Raw genomic sequence first — 15,269 nt, forward strand, 5'->3', positions numbered from 1 at the left:
AGACCTGAGTTTAAGTCCTTCCTTAGCCACTTATAAATTGTGAGAACTTGGTTGTGTGGGTCATATATCTAAGGTTTTGGTTTCTCATTTGGAAAATAGAGACCATAACCAGACATAGGGTTATTTTGACAATTACATGAATAAGGAGTTAACATAGTACCTGGTGTAAGGAGAATATTTAATAAACGTTAGCTATTAGTCTCGGTGACAGATGAACAACCTGAATAGAGTTTAAACAGAATTTTGAATATTGAAATAAAACACACACACACACACACACACACACACACACACACGAGAAACTATGGAGGACAGCTCCAGGCTATGTGTGAAGATCTAAAACTTCCAGTTAGAATTCTTATTTGCATCAAGAAAGTTCAGGATCCTCCTTTTAAAAAGGCATCTGTATCCATTTTAAATTATTCTCTTCAATTGTATGTGTGGCAAAGTGACATCAGAGTATAGTCATTTATACCTGGATTAAAATATCAACATCACAGTGAATAAGGTACTTTTTAGTGAATGTGTTATCTTTACCTTTGAATCCTTTTACTTATCTGCACACTAAGTTCAGAATCATTGTCAGCTCTGACTCTTCCCGAATCCTGTGAAGCACCCCTCTTTGCCTTATTTCCAAGTTAGTAATAACCATTTAATGTATAGGAGAGAGTTTGGCCCACACCTTGACAAACAGACACAAAACACTCCTGTAATGGGTCACTGACCTAACCTAATGTTCCCAAGAAAAGTGAACAAAAATCGTAGTGTATAATGTGTATGAGGCCCACCTCTGATGTATAATATCAAAACTTTTTATTACTGGAAAGCAAGGGGTGGGGTAGTCTTCAGAGAGGAACCTAAACAACGTCTGATCTTTTTTGTGTTTGGTAATACACAAATATTTTAATGAGTACTCTCTTCACTTCCCAAGGTTTTAATCACTTTATTTCCCTGGTTTATATGGGTAGTTACTTTGGTTGTTGTTCCCATTAATTCTTTTATCTCTATATAGTACTTTAATGTACTACTTTAATGTAGTACTTTTTCTATGGCAAAATTCACATAATTTCAAAATAGAATTTTCATTAAAAAGTGATATAATTTTCAGGTAGTTAAAAAACATACATGCTAGCTACTCTCTTGGACTTAAGCTGTACTTCTCCCTTTAGCATTCCTAAGAGTAGTAACTGTCAGGAACTATAGTGTTATATAGCAAACCATTTTCAATTAGAATTAAATAGAACTGTTACCTTAAGAACATTACCTAGAAGGAATATATTCAAGATGTTCATTGAAATGTGATTTACAATAGGTATTTAAGTTGTTTATAATTTTGGACTATGAACGGAGAGCCAGTTGTATTTTTAAGGTACTTCAGTGTAATGGAATAGACTATGAGGCCATTAAATAATGAGTATGGAGAGTCATAATTATTTTTTAAGTTTATTTCTTTGGTTTGAGAGAGAGACAGAGAGCACAAGTGCAAATGGGGGGGGGCAGAGAGAGAGGGAGAAAGAGAATCCTAAGCAGGCTCTGCCCTGTCAGTGAGCCCTGAAATCATGACCTGAGCCAAAATCTAGAGTCAGATGCTTAACCTGCTGAGCCACCCAGGTGCCCTATGGAGCGATAATTATTGACACGGAAAAGTAATACCCCCAAAATTATTAACAGAAATATGATATGAAATATTTTTTTTACTATAATTATTTTTAGAAGACTGTATATGTGTATATTGTATATATATAAAAATTAAAGTATATACACTAAAATATCAACAGGTGAAGGGACAGGATAATTTTTATTTTTATTATATTTTTCTGAAGTTTTTGAAGTGTTTATAATGTGCATATACTACTTTATATACCAAAAAAATAAATATTTTTTGTTGCTGCTTGCATCCACTATATTAATTATAGGAATTAGAATTTCTGAATTTGAAACCCAAGTCATCTTAAAAAGTCATTTGGGAAATTCATAATTTCTTCTTACCAAATGTTTATTTTAAGTAGTAACTATTTCAGTATAAGGAATATTTATTTGATGAAGATTCAACACCCAAAATAAGGAGGGGAGGTAATACAGAAAATTTAGGTTCATAACTTTGGATGAAACCTAAAAGTCTTCTATCCTGAAAATACAATACTGATATTTTGGACCTTCAGACATTCAGACATAGAGTTGCCTTTTTTAACCCCACCCCACCTAACTGTTGGATATTCGGATTGGGTTTGTCTAGGTGTCTTATAGCAATTATTGTTGTTTTAATGAAATTCCCGTGAATTTAAATGTTTTCCTTAAGTATTCAGTCTTCTGATACAGCATTCAATTCCATTTCTTTATGAGAAAAGTTGCTTAAGGAAAGAAAACAGTTATGGCTGCTAGGAATAAGAATTGCGTTTAATCATTAACAGCCAAGTATTTCTTTAAGAGTTACAGGAAATTACCATGTAGTAATCAAATCGCATTTTTTGTGTAACATGTTTACATATAACTGCAAATACAGATAAGCCTTCTGTAAGGAGATGTGCTCCTGAAATCCAGATTTGAAACTTAAAATATTTTTTTTTAATGTTTATTTATTTTTGAGACAGAGAGAGACAGAGCATGAGCACAGAGGGGGCAGAGAGAGAGGGAGACACAAAATGTGAAGCAGGCTCCAGGCTCTGAGCTGTCAGCACAGAGCCCGATGCGGGGCTTGAACTCACAAACTGTGAGATCATGACCTGAGCCGACGTCGGACGCTTAACCGACTGAGCCACCCAGGCGCCCCTGAAACTTAAAATATTTTTTAATCTTACAAATCAATACTTTTATGTATTTCATCACAGTATATTATACATAATTCTTTAAACTTTTTTGCTCACTAGACATTTTCAGAGTTTGGAGTTATGTTTTACTTATTCATCTCAGAGACTACCACAATGCCTTACATTGAGAAAATACAGATTGAAGTAAGAAATGTATAAAAAATGGATTTTTATAATTGTGTTGACTGTTCTCATGATTAATCCTTTCTAATAGTTTGTTTATATAATAGGCTAAGTGGTCTTAGTGGAAAATCTGTTATTTGTAACATTTCTAAAAATTGTGTCCTGAGTTTAAGTTTAAAAACAAACTTTAAAAAAAAAAACAACTCTTAGTTGCAAATGTCCTGTATGTGGTTAAACCATACATAGATAACTGTAGTTCCTGTCTTCCAGAAACTTATAATCTTACAAATAGGGTTTTTAATTGCTCTTTCTAGTCACTTCCAAATTTCTTAGTTACAGAAAACTGTCCAGTGATAAAATAGGAAGTATCAAACATCTTTTTTCTTTTACAGTATGACAAATAGCCTATTTTTACAGCAACGATAAAAGAATGCATTGTAGACAGCATTTTAAATGAATTAATTTAAAATTTTCTGTTTACCAAACCATAGAAGCCCAATAACATTTTGAGGACAATTGGGGGGTTATATATATTTTAAGGGAAATCATGATCAGACTGTAGAATCTAGCTGAATGTTTTCCATGCATGTTTGTAGCCCGTTCAATTTTCATGCTTATATTTTGGGGCTGCATGTGAATTTATGGATGACAGCTTTCCTAATTCCAAACAAGTGTTAGAATTTCTTGGTTCAACATTTAAAATTCTGTTTATGGTTTCTGGTATATGAAATCTGATTCTCCTTCTTCATTGCTTATCTGTGGTGAGATTGATGGTGATAACTCCCTATTGCTAACAGGGATCACATTTCTTCTCAGAATAAAGGATGTATAGGACTGAAGATTTTATTTTATCTTTGAATTTTACTTACATTTTTTAAGGAAACTATGATTGCTTATTTCTCAATAGCCAGATAGAAAAGGTTTAGATTTTGTTAAATTCCTAAAGCTTAAGTAATAATAATAATAATAATAATAATAACAGCAACAATGACAACTTAATGAAAGTTAACAGAAAATTCAAGAAACTATAGTGTCTTCCAGTAGTTGTTATATAGTTCTGAGTATGTGTTTACTTAGAAGTTGCCCAGCATTTGCTAGGGAGGCTTTTAGCCATGAAGAATGAAACATCATTAATTTAACCACAACTTTCTCTTCCCAAACATTCCAGTAAAGTGGAATAGAACTACACTAGTGGCATTATGAACGTGTAAGCAGATAGATTTATAGACAGCCAAAACTACTTGGAAAAAATAAATAATTTAAGTTACTTCATAATGGAAAATAAGCTAGCTACTAGCCAGCAGTAGTTGTCAGAAATTAAAATTTCCTTGTTGAACCTGTAAATGAGGTTTGAAGTGATTTTATGTGGCAGGATTTCTAAAACGTCAGTATCAGTACCATTCTCCTCTGGAATGGTTTTTATTCTCTGTAAATTATATATGAATGTAGCTATAGCTTTTTTCATACTCAACTCAAAGAGAAAAAAGGCAGATGTACTCAATAAGACACTTTTTAGTCAGTTTCAGCACACATAGTTCTTTATTATAGGAACTGCGCCAAATTCTGAATGAAACACTTATTCTAAATCATAGTTCCTGTTCTTCAGTTGGTTACAATGTAAGTGACAAAGATGTATAGAGTTAAAGTCTGTGGTTGATACTTCTTCCATTGTGAGGTAGTTTCTATGGCTCCTCCCCTTCAATCTGGGTGCGCTTTTAACTCATTTGTAACAGCAAAATGCAGGAAAAGTGATGTTATGTAATTTCCAGAGACTAGGTCAGAAAAGGCAACCTTGTGCCCCCCCCCCTTTTTTTTTTTTTTTGCTCTTTAGGGTTTGTTTATTTATTTATTTTGAGAGAGGGAAGACAGCACGAGTAGGGGAGAGGCAGAGAGCAAGAAGAGAGACTCCTAAACAGGCTCCACACAGTCAACGTGGAGCTGGTGCGAGTCTTGAACTCATGAAACTGTGAGATCACCACCTGAGCAGAAACCAAGAGTCAGGCACTTAGCCGCCTTGGGCCCCTAAGCATTTTTAAATGAAGGCTAAGTACTCCAGGCTGCCATTCTGGAAGGCAAGAGTGAGGAAGCCAAGACACTGAAGACTCTCCAGTAGCCAGTGCTAATCTTTGAGGACTCCTAGTCCAAACACCAGATATGACTAACTGAGCTTTCAGAGGATTCTAGTTCCCGGTCAATAGGTCAGCCCAGTTCTCCAGTAGTTCTGGCTAATGCCCTGATGCTGTGGCACAAAAACAAGCCATCCTGCACTGTGCCCTGTCCAGATTCCTGATTTATAGAAGGTATGAGCAGAATACAGTGGTTATTGTTTGGGGTTGCTAAGTGTAGGGTGGTTTGTTACAGAGCGATAACTGACTTGATTTAGGATACACTATGTGAGAATAGGAGATAATTAGTTTCTCTACCTAGGAAAATATAGAAGGCTTCCCAGGAGCAGTGACATCTGAATTTGGCCTTTAATGATGAGTAGGAGACTGCTAAGTAAAGAAGGTGGGAGAAAGGGACCTCAAACTGAGGGAAATATGTGGAAAAGTATGGTGGCAAAAGAATGGTGTGTTTGGTGGATGAAAAGAAGTTTAGTGTATAAGAGCATCAGAGAGTTAGAGCTAGAAAAGAAGCCAGGTATCTAGAACTTATGCAGAGATTTCCTTCTTTGGTGTTTTTTTTTTTTTCTTTTTTTCTTTTTGCTATGCCAAGGGAGTTTCAACTACAGCATTGTAGGAGTGGAAGATAATAATCAGACTTGTGTCATAGATAACTAATTAGCAACAGTTGGAAGGTGGGCTGAAGGAGAAAAATGAAAAGGCAAAGAGGAAAAATATATAGTTCAGATGGCACACAATCAAGGCTGAGATAGATAGCTTTCTTATAGTAGCTGATTAAGATCAGTTAGGTGATAGTGGATGTTTGAATTGTGAATAGATTATTTACTAAATTTTTCTGTTCAAGGCTTAATTAAATGCTACAGCCAGTCCTGCTTTTTGGCAAATCCGACCAATGCCTTTACAAAACATTTGACTGAATTAAATGTGTTAGTGATATTTCTGAGTGGTTTGTGAAAACTTCCTCCACTATGCGTTTTGGAGAATTATTATTAAATAATGCTATTTTTATATTTTTCTTAAGGCATCGATTACACTGGGACATTCAAAAACAAATGAGACCGAATTGCATCATTTAATGCATTAATAGGACCATTTGTCATACTTACTCTGCTTCCCTGAAATAAACACTATGAACAGAAATCTTGAAGAAAAATGGTAATTTATGTAGTCATAAAGATGCTAAAATGAGAAAATGTATACAATTCATTTAGTAAATATAATTATGTAAACGTAAAACACAACTGTAGTCAACAGCTTTGTGTGTGGATTTGATTGACTTTTAAATAACATTTGCATTTATTCCATGTATTTTTAATGTGATAAATAAAAGTTTAGTGACATTTGAACTTTTGCTGGAATCATAACACCATTCATGTAATAAATTTTTCTAGGGTCAAAGGGCAGATAGGTCTTTCTTCGGTCACTCTGAGTATGTAGACTGCATCCTACATGCTTTGTACTGCCTTATCTACACAGGGAATTGCTACCAATTGTGGGAGACAGTTGTTTTTAAAACACCCTGCCTCCCTATACAACTTGGTTTTACTTTGCAGTTTGGTTGTTTTTTTAAATATCTGAAAAGTTTAAGCTTTTTAATTCAAGATCAAAATCCACATAATTTTGTAGATTTTTTGCATCTGCCCTCTTCCAGTGCTCTGATTCCTTTCTGACATGTTTCTGTAAACAGACATCTCCCAGATTTTGATCACTGACTCTCTACAGTTCACCCATAGTACCAAGTTGAATTAATATACTTGGTGAAGAAGTGGTTTTTTGGTTGTTTATATCACTCATCAGTTACTATGGTACTCTCCTCATTTTGTATAAAAGTTATTATGATGTTAGTGATGTTACAAAAAGAGTCTGGCTTTTTTAAAAAGTCTGACTGCATAATCATCCTTAGTCACTTATTCCATGAAAAGCCTAGGAAAACATTCAGGAAGAATTTGGAGCAGACTGATAATCATTAAATCCAAAGGGAAGGAGATAGGTAAGCCATAGCATAGGATGGCACTGATGATGTTTGCTGCTTTGTGAGTAAAGGAATTAATTACACCGGATAATTTTAAGAACACTAAGAATGGGGCGCCTGGGTGGCGCAGTCGGTTAAGCATCCGACTTCAGCCAGGTCACGATCTCGCGGTCCGTGAGTTCGAGCCCCGCGTCAGGCTCTGGGCTGATGGCTCGGAGCCTGGAGCCTGTTTCCGATTCTGTGTCTCCCTCTCTCTCTGCCCCTCCCCCGTTCATGCTCTGTCTCTCTCTGTCCCAAAAATAAATAAAAAACGTTGAAAAAAAAATTTTTTAAAAAAAGAACACTAAGAATGAAGCCCACTAGCAAGGACTAATATAATGGAGAAATCTGTAATTAAAATAGAAATTGAGCTCTCTTACTATAAAACAAAGGACAGTGGAGCTTTCAACAGAAAAGAAGTAGAGAAAGGCAGGAGAAGGAAAAGCCTAATAAAGCAGAGCATTTATTTATCAGGATAATACATTCTTATTTTTTTGCAGGCAAATAAAAAAAAAGAAATCAAGCATTTCCCAGAAGAGAAAAAGTGTGTTATAAATGTTAGAAATGGGGTTTACTGGCAGTTATGCTAATTAAGGATCAAAACTAGATTATGGTTAGGACAGAATGAGTCCATACATCAGTACATAATTGGTTAAAAAAAAAAAGTCCCATTGTTTATTGGTCCAGATGTTTGAGCAATTGGTTAGGTTCATTTTGGGACTGGTGTGCTGAGGTCACTCAAAATTCGTGGTCAGGACAAACTACAGTAATTTGCAGGCTCAGTGCAAATAAAAATGCAGAGCCCCTTTGTTCAAAATTTAACAATTTCAAGATAGTAATAGCAGGACATTAAGTCAGGGATGAAGACCATCTATACCAGTGGCCTTTTGTGACTGACAGCACATGTCACATTCCCATGAGGGTGGCATTTCTGTGGTTCTTTTACAGCCTTCCTCTTTAGAACTGTCATAATAAAACACAGTACTGTAGACAAGCCTCTAAACACAGCCCAGACAAAGGCTACTGTAAGTATAATTTCAGGGGAGCTCAGCAGCTCAGTGCTGCTTCTGCCTTAGATTGTTTGTATGCTCACCTTTGTATCCTAAGCATGTAGCACAGTCTCATGAGTTTCTGACCCATGGTAAGCACTCAATAAATAGTGGATGGGTAGGTGATGGATAATAGTAGTTGCCAGCCCTTCTCAGGGAATCTGGTTCCATTTATCTCTGGATAAGAGGACCCAATGTGGGTTGTTTGGAGTTTTAGTTCACATTACTCACACCTTGCAGATGCCTCCTCCAGCCGGGTTGAGGGTTTCCTTTAGCTCTGGGCCTTGCATGTCTGCTTACAAAACGTGTTTGTCTATTCAGTTATTCTGAAACATAGTTAAGCTAACAGATTAGAATAACACTTGAGCCCTAACCAAGTTAAGGCTGGAGTAGGCAGAAGAATGGCCACCCCCTTTCAAAGATGTCTATGTCTTAATTTCTGGAACCTGAGCCTATGTTAGATCACATGGCAAAGGGGATGCAGATGAATTAAAGTTGCTAATCAGCTGACCTTTAAAGTAGCTAAATATCCTGGATTATCCAGGCAGGCCCAGTGCATCACCAGGCTCTTAAATGGGAGTGACAGAGAAGAGAGGCAGAGAGAGAAATGTGATGAAGGAAGCAAGGTCAGAGTGATGTGCTGTGAAACAGGGTCCTTCTGTCCTTGCTGGGTTTAAAGATGGAGGAAGGGGGTAGCTCTGGAACCTGGAAAAGGTAAGGAAATAAATTATCTGCTAGGGCCTCCAGAGAAGAACACAGCTCTGCCAACACCATGATTTTAGTCCAGTGAAATCTGGGTCAGACAGCAGATCTCCAGAACTGTAAAAGAATGAATTTGTGTTGTTTTAAGCCATTACGTTATGGTAATTTGTTACAGCAGCAGCAGGAAACTCAAACAGCTGGTTCCGCACTACGGTGAAACTATCAGTCCTGGTTCCTGGTTCATTAGAAATCATTAACTTCCATGGCTGGGTGTTATTGTCTGCCCAGGTTTTTTACATTTCTCTTGGTAACCAAAAGTAGAGCTCTCTTTCTTCGGGTATTTTTATTTGCCTTCATTAGACCACTAAGTTTTGGCGTTCGTGCTAGTAGTTGTTGTATTCTCAGGGAAGCAAGAAATGCCACCAGTTCCAGAGTGCACTGCTTTCTTGGGATGTTAATAGTTAAGAGACAGTAAAAAAAAAAAAAAAGCTTCCACTTCCAAATTCACTTCTAAAACCCAGGTTAAGCAAGCTTCTTTTTTCTTTAAGCACTTTATAAGGATATGTTCTATGTATAAGGTTGCAAAAAATCTTAACTGTTTAAGAGAGTATCCATCAAAAAGTATGCCTGTCCTTCAGCCCAAGTTCCTTTCAGCCATTACTAGTTTCTTGTGAATTCTTCCAGAACTCTCCTGTATACCTATAAACTCACATACACTAATTATCTACACATACTCTTCTGTACCTTTGTTTTTGTTTTCCTTGATGACTTAATTAACACATTTATTTATGGAAGAATTTCCATAGTTTTTAATGTATAATGTGCACATGCAACACTCAGAGCTCTTCATGGAGAAAAAATAACATATTTTCCAAATATTTTGGACCACAAATGTCACTCTTTAAGAGGGTCTCATAGAACTACTTTTTGAGACACACTGCTTAACACCAAGCTGCCTTCCTCTGGACTAGTAAGAATTAGTAAGTAAGAATTAGTGACCCCCATACACCAGTGTAGTATGACAGGTATGGATTTTGGAGTGAAGGATTTGGGAGGGATTTTGGGTTTAGAATGACAGGCTACTGTCCTGGCTCTGTTGTTGACTTTCCTGCTTGCTCCCTTTCATGCTAACTGGCTGTGTGGCTTTGGGCAGGTTGTTAAACTTTATTGAGACTTTCTTGTTAATGCGGTCTACCTCATTTATTCAGTCACTCATTCATTAGTTAACACATGCAATTATTAGAACATTCATGAGCTGGGTAAAATAAAGCAGTCTCTCCACCTGAGAAGCTTTCTAGTCTAGTGAGAGAGGTTTCATTTGTAGCACACAAATCGGCAGTAAGCAGTGGCCTGTCTTAAAATGTAGGTTGTGGAGAATCATTTTCTGCCAAGATTTCTGCTTTCTGGTTTTCTACTTTCATAGGCCTAGATCAACAGTAACAAATGTCACTTACACCATTTCAAAACTTGCAAAGAATGCAGGAAGAAATGAGGTTTAATATAGTGTCTTCAGGCATTGATTTTTTTAAAGCATGTATTGACTCTGATATTAATCACCTGATGAGTTACCAGGGTAACATTATTTATCTGAATAAACTACAATAAGAGTAACAAAATCTAATTGATTATGAAATTCCTGCATAAATTTTGGCATCCTTGTGGATTATGGACATATATGTTTTAATGTTTATCACTTTAAACATTGAATTATATAGAACCACAGAATCTTTTTTTTCAAATCCATAATGTATATGTTTTACAGGGAAATTTTAGAATTATCATTTTTTCCCAATGTATAAAGCACATAAGTGCATTTTTTTAAATGTTTATTTATTTTGAGATAGAGCGTGTGCACTCACGCTTGCCTGTGAGCAAGGGAGGGGCAGAAAGAGAGGGAGAGAGCAAATCCCAAGCGGTCTCCCCACTGTCAATGCAGAGCCTGACAGGGGTCTCAGTCTCACGAACTGTGAGATCATGACCTTAGCTGAAACCAAGATATCAAGAGACTGGTGTTTAACCAGCTGAGCCACCCAGGCACCCCTGGTACATTTTAGCATTAAGGGTCGTCACTCTTCATAATTCTCCTTTCTTTGTTTAAATCACAATTACTTATTTCAAAAGCATATTTCTAATTTCTTCTTGGTCTTAATAACTTTGAACAGGAAATTCATATTCTTTAGAAAAAGATAACTTTAGAAATTTAAGTGAAAATAACTAACACGGTCTCTTTAGTTGCCATTTTGATTGCCAGAAAGTTTCTCTTCTTCATTTCTTCTCTTCTTTCATTTTCTCAGGCCAACAAAATGTTGTCTAGGCCTACTGAATTCCAGACGGCATTCAACACTTGTTTTACTGAATCCTGATGACTTCAGTCTGTTAATTTATTTAGGATATGCTTTTGGTTTTTATAAGGTCAACTAGAAATTTGAAGCTACTTTTCCCACTTATTTTAACATTAAATATTTTTTTAATACTGAAATTTAATTTGAAAACCACTATGGTAACTTTAAGCATACATCTAAAACTTGTCCATTTAAAAAATGTCTCTGTAAATTGAGTTTATTTCGTAACGGGAACTCTGTTAAGGTCAGTATGATAGCTGCCTAGTAATTTAATAGTATCAAATGCTTAATACTTTGATTTAGTGGGGGTTTTTTGTGGTCATTTTAATGAAAGTTTGATTTGTCACATCTTAAAAGACAAATCATTTGATATTTGGTTTCTATTATTAGCAAATCATATATCTCATTGCCAATGCTCAGGTCTGATTCTCTCCCAATACATTGCCCCCACCTCAGCTCTCCTCTTCACCCTTGTCCCCTTGTCCCACATCTGACTTTTACCCCAATCCCAGAGGAAGTCAGAGATGTGGTGGGTGGATGCCAGGGAAGTTGGTAGTACACACACACACACACACACACACACACACACACACAATGTGAGAGAAACAGCTACTTTAGAATGACCTGCTTTGGTGGCCAGGCAGGAACTGATCATTTTGCTAGATTTTTGCTGTGACTGCTATGGTCCAAGAGTTTAAGACTTCCTTCTTTCCAAAAGAAAACATTTTCTGTTCTTTTCTGCAATAAATCTCAAGCATAGCGGCATCGTTCCAAGCTATTTTTCCCAATTCCAGATAATTGATAGTGGGTGAAAATGTGAGTTTATAGATTCAGCAAAGTTGTACAGAAAGCCAGCTTTTGGGTAGCATGTGGAAATACCATAAGCTGTGAGCTCACAAAATAAACTTGGCCCTCATTGTGATAGCACTTCTCCCTGATTCTCCCCATATCTTTCACATCATTCCTTTGAATCTCTTTTAATCATTTCTGTCTGCCCCTGTAATTTTAATATTCTCTGGGTTTCTATACTAAACTGTTTTCTCTGGGAGACTCCTTCTGGGTGATCTCTTCAGCTCATTTGCCTTTAGCGCCAGGAATACAGCATGACTGCTGTCTTTCTACACATAGTCCAGTATTCTCCCCTGAGCTCTCCATCTATGTAATGGCTTACCTGTTTACTATCTATCCCCGTTCATATATCTTGCAGGCACTTAAGACTCACCTATTTAAGTTTAAAACCAAACCCTTACGCCCATACTAAACTTGCCCTCCCTCCTCTGTATCACCATCTTCATGGAAGCTAAACTTACAAAACCTAGAAATCTGAGAGCATTGTCATGGAAGGCCAAATAAGATCCAGAACTATTATGTACTTATACAAATACACTGACACCACACGCGTGCGCACGCGCGCACACACACACACACACACACACACACACACACTGGTATTCACAGAGGAATATTGCATAATTTTACATAGTTTTGAATTTTAAATATTAGAATCATATAGTGTGTATTCTTTTGTGCCATGCTCTTTTGTTCAACACTGAGATTCATGCATGTGTATAGCTGTATTGTAGTCCATCATGTGAAAATTCTAGGACTTATTTGCCCATTTTCATGTGGAAAGACATTTGGGTAGTTTTCAGTTTTTCCCTATAACAAACTTAGTGCATACAAACAATGCACTGGTGGACATCTGTGCACGTATCTTCTGACATAAATATGCAAGTGTTTCTCTAGAGTGTGTAGCATGGGAGTAGAATTCCTGGGTATAGATATATACACCTCCATATACCTGGGCAGTTGTTTCCAAATTGTTGTGCAGAATGGCTTTGGTGTTTATACTGTAGCCAATAGTAATTTATCTTATTATATTCCATGTCCTTCATGATCTTTGCTGTTAGACATTTTCATTTTTGCATTTGTAAAATATTTCATGCTAGTTTTCATTTCCTTCAAGTTGATCTTATTATTATCATATGCTTTTTGGCCCCACTGTTCCCTCCTTTTGGAAGTTCCTCTGGTCTTTGGCATACATTTTTAAATTATGTTGGAATTTTTAAATGTTTATAGGAGTTCTAGATAATAATCCTCTCTTAGTAGCATATGTTGCAATATCTCCTTTCAGTTTGTAACTTATCTTTTCATTTTCTCTAAGTGTGAATAGAAGTACTTCTTTTTTTCCCACATTTTGTTAGATGTTTTATTCATTTTTGAGAGAGAGAGAGAGAAACAGAGACAGAGAGAGAGTGTGAGTGGGGGAGGGGTAGAGACAGAAGGAAACCCAGAGTCCATAGCAGACTCCAGGTTCTGAGCTGTCAACCCAGAGCCTGATGTAGGGCTCAGACTCACAAACCACAAGATCACGACCTGAGCTGAAGTCACACGCTTATCCGACTGAGCCACCAGGCACCCCTACCAGTACTAACTTCTAATGCTTCCAATGTAATTGAACTTATCAGTCTTTATGGTTTCATTTTCTGCTTTAAAAAAAAAACCAAAACCAAAAATAATTATCTCTATCCTAAGATCCTAAAGACATTGTCCTAAATTTTATGTGTATTGTGTGGGTAGAGATACAGTTAAACTACATAAAAACTGACTTTTGATTTTTGATGTCAGAACCGTTGTTTGTGTCATGGTCAAATAAGCATGATTTTTCAAGTGTCAAAGTGCCGTCAATCATTGCACATTTTCCTGGATCTCTCACTTTGCTCAGATTGGCACCTTGACATGTTTCAGAAATACTATTCTCAGAATATGCTACAAAATGCACGTAATTCACTCCAAGCAATACTAATGTTTCTCATTTGAATAAGAAACGGTTGATACTCCATCCAAGGTAATACCAATATGAAACTTGGCTGAGAAAATGTCTTTACAAAAGGAGCCAGTAGCTGGAATAACATTTTAAAAGATGTTGGTCATTCAACTCCCAGAAAGTTAAAAGAGAAGCCAATCTTCATTCTAAAATTTTAGAGAAACTTTCCCAGGATGAGATACATCTTTTGACAACTCTAACTTTTGATCTACATTATTCACTGTTAATTAGATGGTGGTAGTGCAGTTCTGATTTGGGTTGTAGTTCCTGTGTGTGTTATGTGCATGTGTGCTGTGATATAGTGTGGAATCAAGCTAATAAAACAGAACTTTCTGCAATCATATTACTGAGAACATAACTCATCTTTTAGTAAAGCTGTCATCATCTAGTTTCACTTATTCCCTTTATTTGAAAAGTCCTCTTCTTCAGCATTGAACTCTACAAAGGTGGTTTCTTATTATCATTAGCCATTCTTCTTTAATTCACAAGTCGTACAGTAAACATTTATTACTTATAAAAATGATCAAACTTTTCTTTTGGCTATGGGAAGAATTCTAAATTTACCCTGTTGACTTACAACAGATATGAAAGCTATAGAACAATGATTTCAATTCATTCAACAACTTGTATTGAACATGTGTTATGCCCTGGACACTAAGGCCAAAAGAGTCAAAATATAATTTGTTAGCTTCTCGTGACTTTAGAAGGAGATGGGAATCATAAACGGACCACTAGGCATCTATTTCCTTCAGATTTGTCACTTCACAGTGGTCCTTTTGTATTATGACAGTTTTTAAAAGCTGAATTGATTGATCTTTGTGTTCTGGTTGTAAACTACAAACAAAATTAGAGACTTTTCAAAGTCTGAAAAAATTTAAGTTGAAAAAAATTCAGTTTTCTATCTTGCCAGGAGGAGAAAAAGCAACTCTAAGACATTTAGGGCCAGTAATAATTATACTTTTGTTCTTTACTGTAACAGTTTCTCCTTCTATAGAGCATATTTTTAGCTATTTAATTTTATGTTACAATAATTGTGTCCATATTTACTGTTAATTTTAACATTAAAGTTCCCAGAGGGAGGTCTTGTCATCTTCATAATGCATCAGTGCCTAGCACCTTGGCATTCCTGTGAGCATAATGTTGCCTAAACTTGGCTTGCTCAGGATAAGACAGAACACATCCCAGGTTTAGTGGCAGCCAACCACGGTTGATTGTATGCAGTCAGGAGGCAAAAGAGGACCCTGTGGCAGATTCATTTTTAGTTCTCTGTGCAAGAAAAAACAAA

At 36.3% G+C, this 15,269-nt stretch overlaps 1 protein-coding gene across 7 annotated transcripts in view; it reads left to right on the forward strand.

The window, feature by feature from the left end:
- XRCC4 (X-ray repair cross complementing 4) overlaps positions 1 to 15,269 on the forward strand; it is a 318,042-nt gene that overhangs the window by 203,730 nt on the left and 99,043 nt on the right. The window lies entirely within an intron of this gene.

This window comes from Panthera uncia (genome assembly GCF_023721935.1).
Source record: "Panthera uncia isolate 11264 chromosome A1 unlocalized genomic scaffold, Puncia_PCG_1.0 HiC_scaffold_17, whole genome shotgun sequence".
NCBI lineage: Eukaryota > Metazoa > Chordata > Mammalia > Carnivora > Felidae > Panthera > Panthera uncia.